This window comes from Asterias amurensis, chromosome 13 (genome assembly GCF_032118995.1).
Source record: "Asterias amurensis chromosome 13, ASM3211899v1".
NCBI classification, from domain to species: Eukaryota; Metazoa; Echinodermata; class Asteroidea; order Forcipulatida; family Asteriidae; genus Asterias; species Asterias amurensis.
The window spans coordinates 17,527,861-17,542,033 of NC_092660.1; the positions used below are offsets into that span (position 1 = coordinate 17,527,861).

General features: G+C 37.9%; 1 long non-coding RNA gene across 1 annotated transcript in view; it reads left to right on the plus strand.

Annotated features, from left to right (window-relative positions):
* LOC139946231 (uncharacterized) overlaps positions 1-14,173 on the plus strand; it is a 124,673-nt gene that overhangs the window by 59,406 nt on the left and 51,094 nt on the right. The window lies entirely within an intron of this gene.

A 14,173-nucleotide genomic window follows, 5' to 3' on the forward strand; every position in this document is an offset into this window, starting at 1 on the left:
AATAGTGTCCACTACCTTAAAGGTAGTGCTACCCTCTTTTTTTCCCAGATTTATTTTTCTAAAGTTTTTTCTTCCCCAGTATGTAGTTATGATCAAAATCAAGACCACTGTGTTAAGTCCAACTGATTGGTGGAATAGCGCGTACTTGAAGATAACTATTCTTTGTAATGCATCCTCTTGTACCATTGAATATATTGTGGGACTAGCTATGTAAAAGCATCCCAGAAGACGATCAGAGCATACTGATCGAAACGTCGAGTTGAAACCAACGGTTCTTTTCAGAACCACCCCAACCTCATTAGAGATAGTCATTACATGGTGTTACCGCAAACCTTTCTATATCATATTTCCACCATGGAAAGTTTCAAATCCTACTCATCCCCTATGTGTTCTGCAAAGATTACTTACATAAATGAGGGTTTATTTTCAGCAAAACTGTCTTTGAATGGTTTACTGAATAAGAACTTGGTTCTGGTAATAAATATTTATAGAACTCGGGAAAGTACTGAGTATACAGTGCTAACACACATCGGTTTATGGGTAAAAAAAATAATAATAATAATATTCTTTATCTCCGATGCAAATTTAACATCTCTTAATAAAAAAGCGTTTTCGTTTAGATATATATTAATTTTAGTTCGACTTTAAGATATGTGTATTTTAACAGCCAAACTATCGTGTCGTTTTACGACTGGTGTCCTCCTCATTTCTGCTTGGCAGGAAATTGTTAAGAGCAATATTTTCTGCTGAAGCAGCTCAATGAAGTTGCGCCTATCAGATGATGATATAAAATGTGCAAATTTAATTATCCAGTTATTTTTTCCGAAAGCTCTCTGGATGTTAAGTTTACACAAGTACCAGTCACTTGGCACAGTACCCCACTTGAAATACTCTCATCTCCTAGAAAATGATGACTGGATGTTGCGACTATCACCTTCGGGGCAAACTGAAAGGAATGTTAAATTAGTAAGAAACAAAAAAAACATGAAGATCACAGATTTACATAAAACTTACACTGTCTAATGATGATGATAGTAGAAAGCATCCCTTGAAATGTTTCTGTCTGAAATGTCATAGTTGATGAGAAATAAATAATCTAATTTTGCGTTTGGAGTTTATCGCTCAGTGAGCGTTTTATTCATTTTTGTTTTGGCATTGATGCAATGCAAAATTTATAATCGGTTTTTCACTATTCTCTTGTGACCCAGATGGCCGATCGATCTCAAACTTCTACAGGTTTGTCAGTTTATGTGTATGGTGGATTACATTAAGTCCTTACACTGCCAGCAACTGTTTTGTTAGCAAAAACCAATTCTGTAATGTTCCTTTAAGCATGTATGATATGTTAATAACTTCCCTCTTCAATGTCCTCTTCAAGATTTCAACATTGTGCATCCCTTTAAAGGGAAGTTAAACATTTGGTAGTCACTCTTAATATTATTTGAATTTTTTATTTTGGGGGTCAACAAAGAATTTGCTTGAGTGGGATTCAAACCAACGACCTCCGGATTAACATGCTGGCGCTCTACCAACTGAGCTATCTAGCCCTGTTGGCGGTGTCCCTATTTTGTCAATATCCTTGTTCGGGGGGTAGATAGCTCACTTGGTAGAGCGCCGGCATGTTAATCCAGAGGTCATTGGTTCGAATCCCACTCTAGTCAATTCTTTGTTCGACCCCAAAAATCATTTAAAAATGTACCCAGTTAGTTTCCCTTGTGGTTTTTATTGATATCACTCTTAAAATTAACCACAAATAAAAACCTTTGGATTCTAGAAGTCTACAGCCGCGTTTGATAGTTTAAAAGTTTGGGGAAATTTTTCCCTTAAAAGCTCAGATTGTGTGTTCTTATTCACCAGTGTAGTTTGTATGGATTTAATGGACTGGGCCAAATTTCATTGAGCTTCTTAAGCAGAGAATGTTGCTCAACCATTTTTTGGCTAAGCATAAATGAGCAGATACCATGTGACGGGTGACATGGTAGTTAGGCTGGTAACCTTATTCTGGTAAGCGTAATTTTGTTCTGGCTTTTGTTTTGCTTAAGCAGCTCCTTGAAATTGGGCCCAGGATTCCCATAATTTGGAGCTCCTGGTGAATGGTGTTCATTGATCAAAAGTGGTCAGTAAGTTGGCAACAAGAAATGTTCAGCTTCTGAGAAAGACATTTTCTTGTTGAATTTTATTTATTTTTTCAAAATGTATGCGTATTTTTCACTCACTTCCTTTTGATTATTATCATGGCTATGAAATTGAACTTATGGCACCGAGCCGATGAGATGTCCCTTTAGTGAGGGGGTAGGCATTTGAGATTCACTCTATATATTGACCAGAGAATAGAGAACTGGGTTATAATACCTAATACGATGTTACCAATGATTATTTGCTCATATCGGACTGGGTAATTCCTGGCGAGGAGTTCGATTTCAAAGTAAATATAGCTCATGACAAAATAATGCAGTTTTGGCTGAATGTGCTCAGACCGATCCCACTAGAGCATACCGAGAGAAGATGAGAGAGGAGAAAAAAGGTCTGAGATAAAAAATAAAAAATAAAGCTCGTTGCTCATCACTTGTCACTGGTTTCTAGTCTCCAGTGTATTTCACGCTAAGACAATGTCACACTGCTCGCAGAGTAAAGATAGAAAGTAGGGCACCCGTCTATCAGTGACCCAAGTGTATTTGCTCGCTGCCAGCCGTCCACATTTAGGCCTGATGCAAACTTTGTCAGTTAAGTCGGACAGGAAGAACGATATACCAAACCTCTAGAATGTCATGCTGGCTGCAACTCTTTAGCAAATAGAAAAAATAGGATGCCTAGGCCAAACGTAACATAGTGATGACACTTGTTTTTAGCATGATTAGGTTTTTTTTGTCCTACTTCCCTTCTTCTAATCAATCAAACTCTTGTTTGGTCTGTAGTGCTTGGATCTTCAGAGAGCGACTTGGCAGTGTCGGATGTCTACAAGACATCAAAACCTAGACCCTAATATTGGAACTGTGTCAAGATGACATCTTTAAGATGGGAATGTTTAACATTGCTTTACCTTTAGGTACTGTGTTTTCCTTGCGCACTGTATATGTTCGGGGGAAATTCGGAAAGAAATTGGCAAGAGCATCAAAATTAGTCGAGTGATTTGAGTTATTTTATTTTGAAGGATTCAGGATTGGTGGAGCTGACCAAGTAGTCATATACAGTGTTAATGGTTTGTGTGATGAACCATATACATGAAGAATGATTGTTTTTGAACAATTTGGCTTAAAGGCAATGGACACTATTGTTAATTATTCAAAGTAATTATTAGCATAAAACCTTACTTGGTAACAAGCAATGTGGAGAGGTTGATAGTATAAAACATTGTGAGAAAGTTTTGTGCTTTCAGATGCTTGATTTCGAGTCCTCAAATTCTAAACTTGAGGTCTCGAAATCAAATTCGTGGAAAATTACTTCTTTCTCAAAAACTACGTCACTTCAGATGGAGCCGTTTCTCACAGAGTTTTATACCATCAACCTCTCCCCATTACTTGTTACCAAGTGAGGTTTTATGCTGATAATTATTTTGAGTAATTACCAATAGTGTCCACTGCCTTTAAGACAATGTCCCTTGATATTGAACTAAGAGTCCACCATGTTACTTCTTCAATGCTGTTCATGATCTGTCAGTGGCGCCATCATTGTTAGTAACTGTAGATATATACTGACCAACCAAAAAGGCAGCCCAATAGTGTAGTCCCCCATTGAACTGCTTGTATTTCTTACACTGACAATTATGTTTTTATAAAATTCTTAAATCTAACCTTAACAGATACCATGATTTGGTATTAAAAATAGCTGAAACTATCAAATTTTGCAAATTTTGCAAATTTGTTACTATGCACAGCTTTCTCTCTAATAGACTTGATTTAGTCCGATTTTCGACTTGTTTGCCCTTGGAAAAATTTGAAAATTGGTAATTAGTCAAAATAATTATTAGCACAAAACCTCACTTGGTGACGAGTAATGTGGAGAGGTTGATAGTTGATAGAGGTTGAAACGGCTCCCTCTATGAAGTGATGTAGTTTTTGAGAAAGAAGTAATTTTCCACGAATTTGATTTCGAGACCTCAGATTTAAAATTTGAGGTCTTGAAGTCAACCATCTAAACACACACAACTTCGTGTGACAAGGGTGTTTTTTTCTTTCGTTATTATCTCGCAACTTCGACGACCAATTGAGCTCAAATTTTCACAGGTTTGTTATTTTATGCATATGTTGGGATACACCAAGTGAGAAGACTGGCCTTTGACAATTACCAATAGTGTCCAGGGCCTTTAAGCCTTCACCATGCAAACATGTATGTACTAAATAAATTTGTCCTACTTTTTTTCTGGGGACTAAATGTATTAAACCTGCTCTAAGCATCTCTTAGAAATCTATTAAGGCTTATTTTCAAGCCTGGAGCCTGAAACACTTATTTGCTCTTGAAATGTTTGATGCCTTGATTGTTTTCTGGACGGTTATTGCGTTTGTAATAAGCAATAATAAACAAGATTTTTGTGCTCAGTAGCTTTTTTATTAGAAGACAAAGGTCCCCAAAAGTTCAATCGAGACTAAATGACAAGTAGCTAGCACTTTAGGCTAACTGAATAACAAAAGATGCATGAACTACTTCATTAGATACTGGAGAGGGTAATTCCTGCATTCAAGATGTGATATACACCATTGTCTTGTGCAAAATTACATCAAAAACTAACCTTAAATGACAATCACGTCCTGCTGTATGTTAATTCCTACAAACTGCACTTTTTTCCCCGTGTAAAACGAGGTAAAAAGTGATAATGAAACTTTATTTTCTGCTTACAGGTAGTTCAGTGTAATAAGCTCGAGTACAAGTGAACTTAGTGATGCGTAGGTGTGGAATATAACTAACCAATCTCAAACTTATTCACAGTACAGTGATGTGATTTTCTTCAAATTGTAAGAGGGGGCAGAATGGTGATTAGGTTTTTTCCGCTCTAGTTCTGGGGAAAGAAAAATCAAGAAGCACAAACAGATCAACCCTTTCCTTAAGGAACTCTGCTGGCTCCTTGTAACAATGAATTGAATACTTAGTCCTTACACTTGTCTTAAAAGCACTTCATGGCTCGGAAGATCTGGAAGATCTGTAGTTCTGTTTAATAGCTGTCAGTTGGTAGGCAAACATTTGGGAGAAGTTGGTGGGCAAGTGTTTTGGAAGAAATTGGTAGGCAAGTGTTTTGGAAGAAATTGGTAGGCAAGTGTTTGGAAGAAGTTGGTAGGCAAGTTTTTGAATGAAGCTAATAGGCAAATGTTTGTAAAGAATTGAAGGTAATAATTGTTTGGAAGAAGTTGGTAAGCAGATGTGTGAGAACTGCTTACTAAGCAAACAAGTGTAGGCCTCATTAAGTAAAATGGTCACAGCTTTCTGTTTTGTATTGATCACTTGCCAGTTATTCTCTGAAAAGTCTCCAATTCATATTTTTTCCTGATGATGAACAATTACAATGTCAGCGACTTTGCAATATAACTCCACAATATTGGCTACTTAAGCCCGTTTCATACTTCCTGCGAATGTGAATGCGATACGAATGTTGACGTCACAAAATCGCAACGAATAATTCGCAGCAGTTCAACTTTGCTCATTGCTCAACTCACTTGCGAATATTGCTGCGAAAGGAGGGTTGTGACGTCAAATTCACGTCAGATGGGCTCTTAAGGTCCTCTTCTTAGTATAGTCACATGACTTAGAATTAAGGGACCCCAAGACTGCTCCATATCATAATTATTTGTTGTCTTCATTTTTAAAAAAATCTTTTTTTTTTATAAGAACCTCATAAGAAAAGGATACTCCGAGGATGTGGTTTCCAATATTTGCGGAGAGGACAATGAAGTAATACCAATCACTCTGAAATGAAACGAAAGAACCCGTCTCCCTCCATCCTGGTTTGAGATGACAGATTGGATTAGTTCGGCCACAAGTCATACTCCTCGGCCACATTATTGCTCCCACACTCCGCTCTCTCTATCCTCCACAAGCCGTTGGAAAACACTTAAAGAGAAAGAAACGGAGAAAGAGAGAGAGGGGGAGACAAAACGAAGGAGCAGCCTAAAAATAACACAGCCAGACAGTTCAGTACCCAGGGTAATTAAGACATTAAGCCAAGGGACTAACGGTCAGCTTTTGGGAAGTCTCCCGTCTATTACGATGAGCTGGTCTCCCCACTCCTCAATTTTCTGTCCGTCCACAATTCCGTGGCTTGCTTGCCGTATCTCGTCGCCCTAAACACTGAAGGCAGTATATGTAAGAAGATACTGATCCTTCAGACATGGCTTGCTATAATGTGCGGTGGGGAAAATGGATCATATCTTAACTGTAGATGAGGTGAAGAAGGGTGATGGTGGTTTCTTCGCTTCTGAATTGAATTACACGTGTGGCATTCAATTTTCTTATTGAAGTTGGTTGAGATTATGGCTGTCTGCCGTTTTGCCTTAGAGTGTTACTGTTATTCTATTGTCGGCGGAAATTTGAGACTGTACCGAAAACGGTCACGGTTACTCTCTTAAGTATTCTCTGCAGCGCTCCAAGAATAGAAATCCTGTCGTGGCTATTAATTGATTTCTGATACACAATTTGACCAGATTTAATAATTTTTGTGTGATTTTTTATTAGAAAGCATCATTAATATCACCAGCGTTGGACGGCAAAATTAATATTGGACGACAACTTAACTCTTGATTCTTTAATGTTTATTTATGATGTTATTTTTCATTTCCCTAGTGGAAACAACACCTTAATTAGTTCCATTGTGAACTTCGTATGAACTTGATGATATAAAGGTATACGGCATAAACCTTCATTATGGTTCAGCTATCTTGATTCCACTGTGAACTTTGTATGAACTTTATGATTTAAAGGTATAGGCCTTTCTCTTGTTGATAAACAAACTGCCTTGGTTGGCATGAACGGCCAAATGTTTGTAAAACACTCAATCCTATTAAGTATTTATATAGCGCCTTTAGCACAGATCAAAGCGCTGAACAATAAATAAAACAAGAACAAAGCAAGGAAAGAAAGATAAACAAAACAGCAAAGGATTGATGACGAGGCTGACTGAAGAAGTAGGTTTTAAGGTTTTTTTTTTTTTTAATGGCAGTAGAAGATGATTCCCTGATGAGTTTGGGTAATTTGTTCCATTCCTTCGGCCCAGCCAGAGAAAAAGACTTGGAGCCGGCATATCGAGAAGGTATTAACAAATGTTTGAACCAAATTTACGATTTCTACCAACTTTCCAACCTGGGTTGGCAAAACCTCAGGCTGTTACGTTGCAAAGGAAAGGTCTTTATATCATACCTTCAGTATGGTGACAGCCATCTTGATCTACTCCCAGTCAAATCAATGTCACTAAACTGAGGCTTGAAGGAGAATTAGTCTGGCTCCTTATTTTGTATAATGAATCTTAGCATTTGTATAAGTGTTGTGGATGCAGGGAACATTACTAAGATGTTGGCAGCATGATAAATTACCATTGTAATTGTGACCAGGGCTCAAAATCCACCAAGCTGTTAGACAGAAATTCTGCTTAGCAAATTTATTGGCTAAGCAAGAAATGAGCTGGGTACAACAAGTCGCAGCAAGGTGTTCCTCCACTTTTTAAACCATTACATGGTGCTAAGTAAAGGAATAAGGTACCATACTCTAATAACGTAGCAGGAAATTTCCCAGGTCGAAATTCCAGTTGAACCTAGTTAGTTAAACTAGGTTTAACTGGAACTAGTTGAAACCAGTTGATAAACTAGTTAAACACAGTTAAAACCAGTTGGTTTAATATGGAAAATGGACAGAGACCAACTTGTTTATAATTTCAACCTAGTTGAACACAGTTAAACCTAGTCCAAACCAGTTGGTTAATTTGGAAAATGGACGAGTTTGGTCACTATCCAGTTGAACCAGTTGACCCCAGTTTACTAGGTTCAACTGGAATTTTGACCTGGGAAACTAATGAATGTTGGAGCGAGCCACGAGTGTCACTGAGTGACAAATATGAGTGTTATTACCACTTTTATTATTATCATTATTAATAATAAAACAAAACCAGACTTTTGACCTAATAGTTTAATTATATTTTTGTTGGTCATGGGACTCATGGCCATCACGTTACGGTTTGATTTGTAAATGTTATATGCCTCCCTGGATTGTATTGCTTTTTTTTATTTATATATTCATTTTACTTACTGACTGTTACACTGTATTTGTGATTGTTTAATGGCCAAATCAAGATATCAATATAAACCACAAGGGAAACTGACTGGGTAAATTTTGAAATGATTTTTATGGAGTTGAACAAAGAATTGACTAGAGTGGGATTTGAACCAACGACCTTTGCCGGCGCTCGACCAACTTAGCTATCTAGCCCTATATTGGCGGTGTCCCTATCTTTGTTCGGGGGTGCAAGTCAGAAACCATACAACCGTTAACTGTCATGTAGCCAGGGATCACAAATAAAGAGTAAGAATAAGAACAGTAAATAACTGAACTTACCTTAGCTGTGCAGGTTTCTGAACTGTCATAGTTTGAAGTCGTAGAGGACATCTGTGCAGGAGATACCTCTCACTTAATCCCTGTATCAGTTGCAGTAATAATAGATCCGAGGCTTAAGCTCATTAATCCTCTCAAGTATTGTTGACTCATAGAAATCCCCTTGTGGATTTACTAATCCATTGTGGATTTACTAATCCCCTTGTGGATTTACTAATCCATTGTGGATTACTAGCCTGTCATAAGAAATGGCGTTATGGTCTTCCATCATCATGTTATGTTCATCGTAGATATGAAAAATGGCTATGGCACACGTGGAGCTTGACAAAACAAGTGAGAAAGGTTGAGATAATGATAAAATAGGAAGACCACCAACATAGGGCTATAGCAGGCCTGACAGTTAACCGAAGCAACGAAGGCGATTGCCTCAATGCCCCCTACGTGCCCTTGAAATGCTCCAGTAGAAATTTCCCATTTCCTCATAGGGTGCCCTTTACCAAGGGGAAAATGCCTTGGTACATGTGCCCTTCTGGGCTAGATAGTCCAGTTGGTAGAATGTCTGCACGTTAATCTGGAGGTCGATGGTTAAAATCGACTCTAGTCAAGAGAAATTTGTTCAGAACCCAAATCAGTTATCAATAAAATTAGAGAAACAACTGATCGGTTTTGATTACATAATCATTAGCAGTCCTTCTACAGTTCTTTCTCACAACCTAAGGCATCTCAAAGCGTTTTATTTATTTGTTTTATTTATTTGTTTAAATCGACCAATAAACCACAAGGGAAACAGACTGGGTAAGTTGACAAGCTATTTAGGGTAAACAAAGAAAACCCAATAATGAAGAATAAACCAATAGTGAAATGACTGAATGAATGAATAAATGAATGAATGAGTGAAAAATGTATTAGAACTTTTTTTAAAATGTGATTAGGTAGCCTGAATGAGTCTATGAAATCTTACTGGATGTAAACCTGTAGTTCAGCCCATGTACTCAATAAAGTCATCCTGCTTTTTACCAAGGATACCAAATATCATGCCTGCTAATTATAAGAGATGTTAAACTTGCATCGGGGATAAAGAATATTCATTTTGGTTTTTCACCCATACACCGATGTGTGTCAGCACTGTATACTCAGTACTTTCCCCGAGTCCTGTGAATAAATATCACAGGCATGTTACTCGGGTGGGATTCAAACCCACGACCCTTGCAATTCTAGAGCAGTGTCTTACCAACTAGACTACCGAGGTTGCCCGGTAGCTAGAGGCAGTTTGAAATCCTATGTTTTGGCAGCGGGTACCGCAACGGTTATAAGAGATGTTAAATTTGCATCAGGGATAAAGAATATTCATTTTTACAGGACTCGGGAAAGTACTGAGTATACAGTGCTGACAAACGTCGGTGTATGGGTAATAACCAAAATGAATATACCTGCTAATGTTGGAAGTGCTTTGAGAGACCCTTCGAGTGTGAAAAGAGCAATATATAAACTGGTTATTATTATTGTTATTAACACCATTTTGGGTAGATCGTTGGTTCTACCAGTGTGAGACGGCACATCTTGGGACAATGCGTTATTTACAATCAGTAAACTCTTGTACTGTGAATGATTCGCTCACAGCGAATCTTCCCTGCTCCCTCAGGTCTTGAAGTCTGTTCTCTAACCTTGAAGTTCACTGAGGCACACATGATGAGATGCTGTGAAGTAAATAAGCTTGTCCTTTTTTATCTTACTGTCCTTTGTTTGTCTGTTCCTGAACCTTTCTGCTTCAATTATTTAGTGTTTCCAGAAGAGAAAACACCATAACCAACCAAAAAGTAATTTTCTGTCAATGCTAGCTTTTGCTAGGGTTGAAACGACAGACCATTCAGTATTTTTTGTAAGGTCTTTTTGGTCGATAAGCAAATGGCAACAGCTAATTCTTTTTGCTCAATTCTTATGATTCAATTTACTTCCATATTGAGCTTAGCGGTTTGTTTCAAAAAATATATAAGCTTGTATTTGTTCTCCCTATACCAGTTTCATTTTTGTTCTCATGACAATAAATATTTTGATTCTTGAAATCTTGAATCTTGAATTTCAGTTTAGTTGCTTAATGACATTGGGAAGTAGGCCTCCTTATTTTTTTATGCTATAAGCTGTAATTTAACTACTTTGTTGTTTCCACTTGACCTTGTCCTCTCTTATGAATCAATCCCTTTCAATTCCAGCTTAGCAGTTTTGGTGTTGTTAATAAGCTGTAATTTTAGCTTAGTTATTTTATGGAACTGGGAAGTACTTTGTTGTTTCCAGTAGACCTTGTCCTCTTCATGTTGTACCCCTTGAGGATGGGTAAGACTAGAGCAAGGCCATGGAACCCTCCATGGAGTCATCAAATAGTGCCAAGATGTACACTGCATTTCCCTGGGATGTCTGGAAGATTTGGATGAACTGCAGACGTTTGGTTGGAGACGTAATTTAGACACAATTGGCGCCACTAAAGAGGGGCTCTATGGTAAAATTCTGTTTTGGGATGCACCCATTTTACAGAAAGAGTATTCATGAAATTGGGGAAAACATTACAAGTCTTAGCTGACTTCCCCGCCCCTCTCCCCCCTCCCCTATTCCCCCTCCCCCTCCCCCTCCCCTCCCCCCTGAGCACAATATAGGGAGAATACCAATATAGGCCTAGATAGGTTAGTCGGTTGAGCGCAGGCATGTTAATCTGTATGTGATTGGTTCAAATCCCACTGTAGTTATTTTTTCTTTGTAAAAAATGACATCTTCCTCCAAAACTTGGATACTTCAGAGGGAGCCAATTCTCACAGTGTTTTTTTATTATTAAAAGCTCTCCAATTCTCATTATCAAGTAAGTTTTTATGCTAACAGTTATTTTGAGTAGTAACCAATAGTGCCAGTGCTCTTAGCCTGATGTTAGAGAATTGATGTATAAAGGACTCATTTGGAACATGAGTGCATCACAAAACTGAACTTTGCCGTTGAGTCATTCATAATAATAATAATAATAATAATAATAATAATAATAATAATAATAATAATAATAATAATAATAATAATAATAATAATAATAATAATAATAATAATAATAATAATAATAATAATAATAATAATAATAATAATAATAATAATAATAATAATAATAACAAGTTCTTATATAGCGCATTTCACAATAAACTGTATCAATGCGCTTTACATTAGTCCCCTGGTCATTGGGCCAATAAACATCCCTTTAATCTTTCTCAGCTCCCATCAGGGAGTATACAGCCCCGAGCTGCCGTGGCGCTCCGAAAGCTTTTCATTCACAATATCAACCTCTACCCTCGCAGGTACCCATTCATACCCCTGGGTGAAGAGAAGCAATTATAGTAAAGTATCTTGCTCAAGGACACAAGTGTCACGACCGGGATTCAAACCCACACTCCGGTGAATTAGCACCAGTACTTGAATTCGATGCTCTTAACCACTCGGCCATGACACTCTACCATTCATGAAATGTTTAGGACACAACAAATGCAAAACTTAACTTTACCGTTGAGTCATTCGTTAAATGTGTAGGACATAACAAATGCAAGACTAACTAAAACAAAAATAGAAAGTTGGAGTCAATTGATCTGATAACACACTGTGTTGAACATTTGACTGGCCAGGGGTGGATTTCACAAAGGTAGTCCTAACTTAGGACTAGTCCTAGGCAATGCTAAGAGATAGGACCAGTCCTAAGTTAGGATAGTTACTGGTCCTAACTCAGGACCAGTCCTATCTCTTAGCATTGCCTAGGACTAGTCCTAAGTTAGGACTACTTTTGTGAAATCCACCCCAGGAGAAAAATGATATTACAAAATAATGTTCACTTGTGTATACACCTCCAAATCTTCAACCATTCCCTGCAGTGGTAGTGTTTATTAAAAAAAAAAAAAGGGAAGTACACTATTTTTCTTTCATTATTTTTGACCAAAAATATGCCAGGGAAATTGAGCACATATGCCTCTATGTTGTAGAGATAGTACATTTTTAAGGTTTATTGTCTATGAAAATATAGCGTAAACTACACCACCAGGGAAAAATGAAGAAAAAAATTAAACAAAGAGAAGGGGAGGAATTAGTGTACAGATTTCTGGGTTCTTCAATGATTAGGAAACAAGTTGACTGCCACGTACAAAGCAATGCAGTTGCTTTGTGAGCTGGTTTTTTTTTTTTCTTCCTTCTTCCCCCTCTCTTGTTCAAGTAGTTGATGTTTTAGGGGTATGATCTATATTTCATTTCTCATCAGCGAGGCTTATACAAGGCAAATCCCGGCTGCTCGGCGGGTTGAGTGTAGGCGGCAGAGCGTCCGTGCCTGTCCAAACATTACCGCTATCCCTACTGACACACGGACCGCATGCATGGGTGTATTAGGCAATTCTTTGTGGCAGGATGGGGGAGTTTTAATATTTATTGGACTGCATTCTCGCTGATTTTTTTTCTTCAATCCTGGCTATTTTTTCGTTTCTTTTTAGTTCACCATGTTTTATTCTTTAAATGCTGGTTTATCTGGAAACGTTGCACTATATTTGTTTAAAACTTGGTTAAAATTTGATTTGTCGTTTTAAATTTTAATTCTGGATTTTTTGATAATTCAATCAAAGTTAAATTATTTTCGATGTTTTAAAGTTAAAAACCTTTGGTTGGTGGAATTCAGAGATATTGTTACTAAGTTTTCTTGGAATTTAATGCACACAAGGACAGGCTATTAAATTGAAAGAATGTTGTTTCTAACAGTAGAGCTATTTGGGAAAACAAAACGTCTACAACTGAGAGAATTTAATGTAAGCCTAGACGCTGTCAGCAACCATACAAGAAGCATTGAGGGGATTCTCTCTCTATTTTAAGATGCATACAACCTCGTAACACGTTACACAAACCGACACACTGTCCTTTGTATGACCCCCATCAGCATATGCATCTTCTATCTTCTTGACAAACATGTTTACGTTCGAGAAGAAAGAAAAAAAAAAGAATTTCCAACAAGCATAAATGCTGTAAATATTAAATATAAAAATTAAAAATAAATGTTTCCCTCGCTTTTGTCTCTGAGAGTTTTGGACTTGTTGTCCCGAAGGCATCGAAACTCATTTCCTTATGGCCTACTGACCTTTCTTCATCCAGTTTATTTTTAAGCCCCCCCTTCGTCATCTATCTTGGTCAGCTTACCGTCACTGCATATATAAAAGGTTAATACTTGCATGATTTCTTACCGGAGGGGGCAACGCTAAAGGTAATCAAGGTAGCTATTAGTGTTATTACTGGACAGGGCTTAAGGGGGGACTACACATGGCTTGCGCATCACTCTCGACTTCATAATTGAACTTGTGGTGTGTCCGTGTGTTTTCTTCTGCTGGAGGTGTCGTGGTCATGATGCTAGCAACCCCCCCCCCCCCCCTCCTCCGGGGAGCCATAGCACACAGGATATTAACCAAGGCGAGTGGTCCGCAATGACCGTTTGGCTATAGCCACTGACCGTTACATCAATATGCATGATTTGGGATGATTCAACGCCGGGATGGCTGTAATCCATTTTGAGGTAATCATGCATGCCGTTCGGTCGGAAGTTACCGCGCCGCGTGCGTTATTTATGAGTAAGTTAACACGCTGGACAGGATTGGACTCG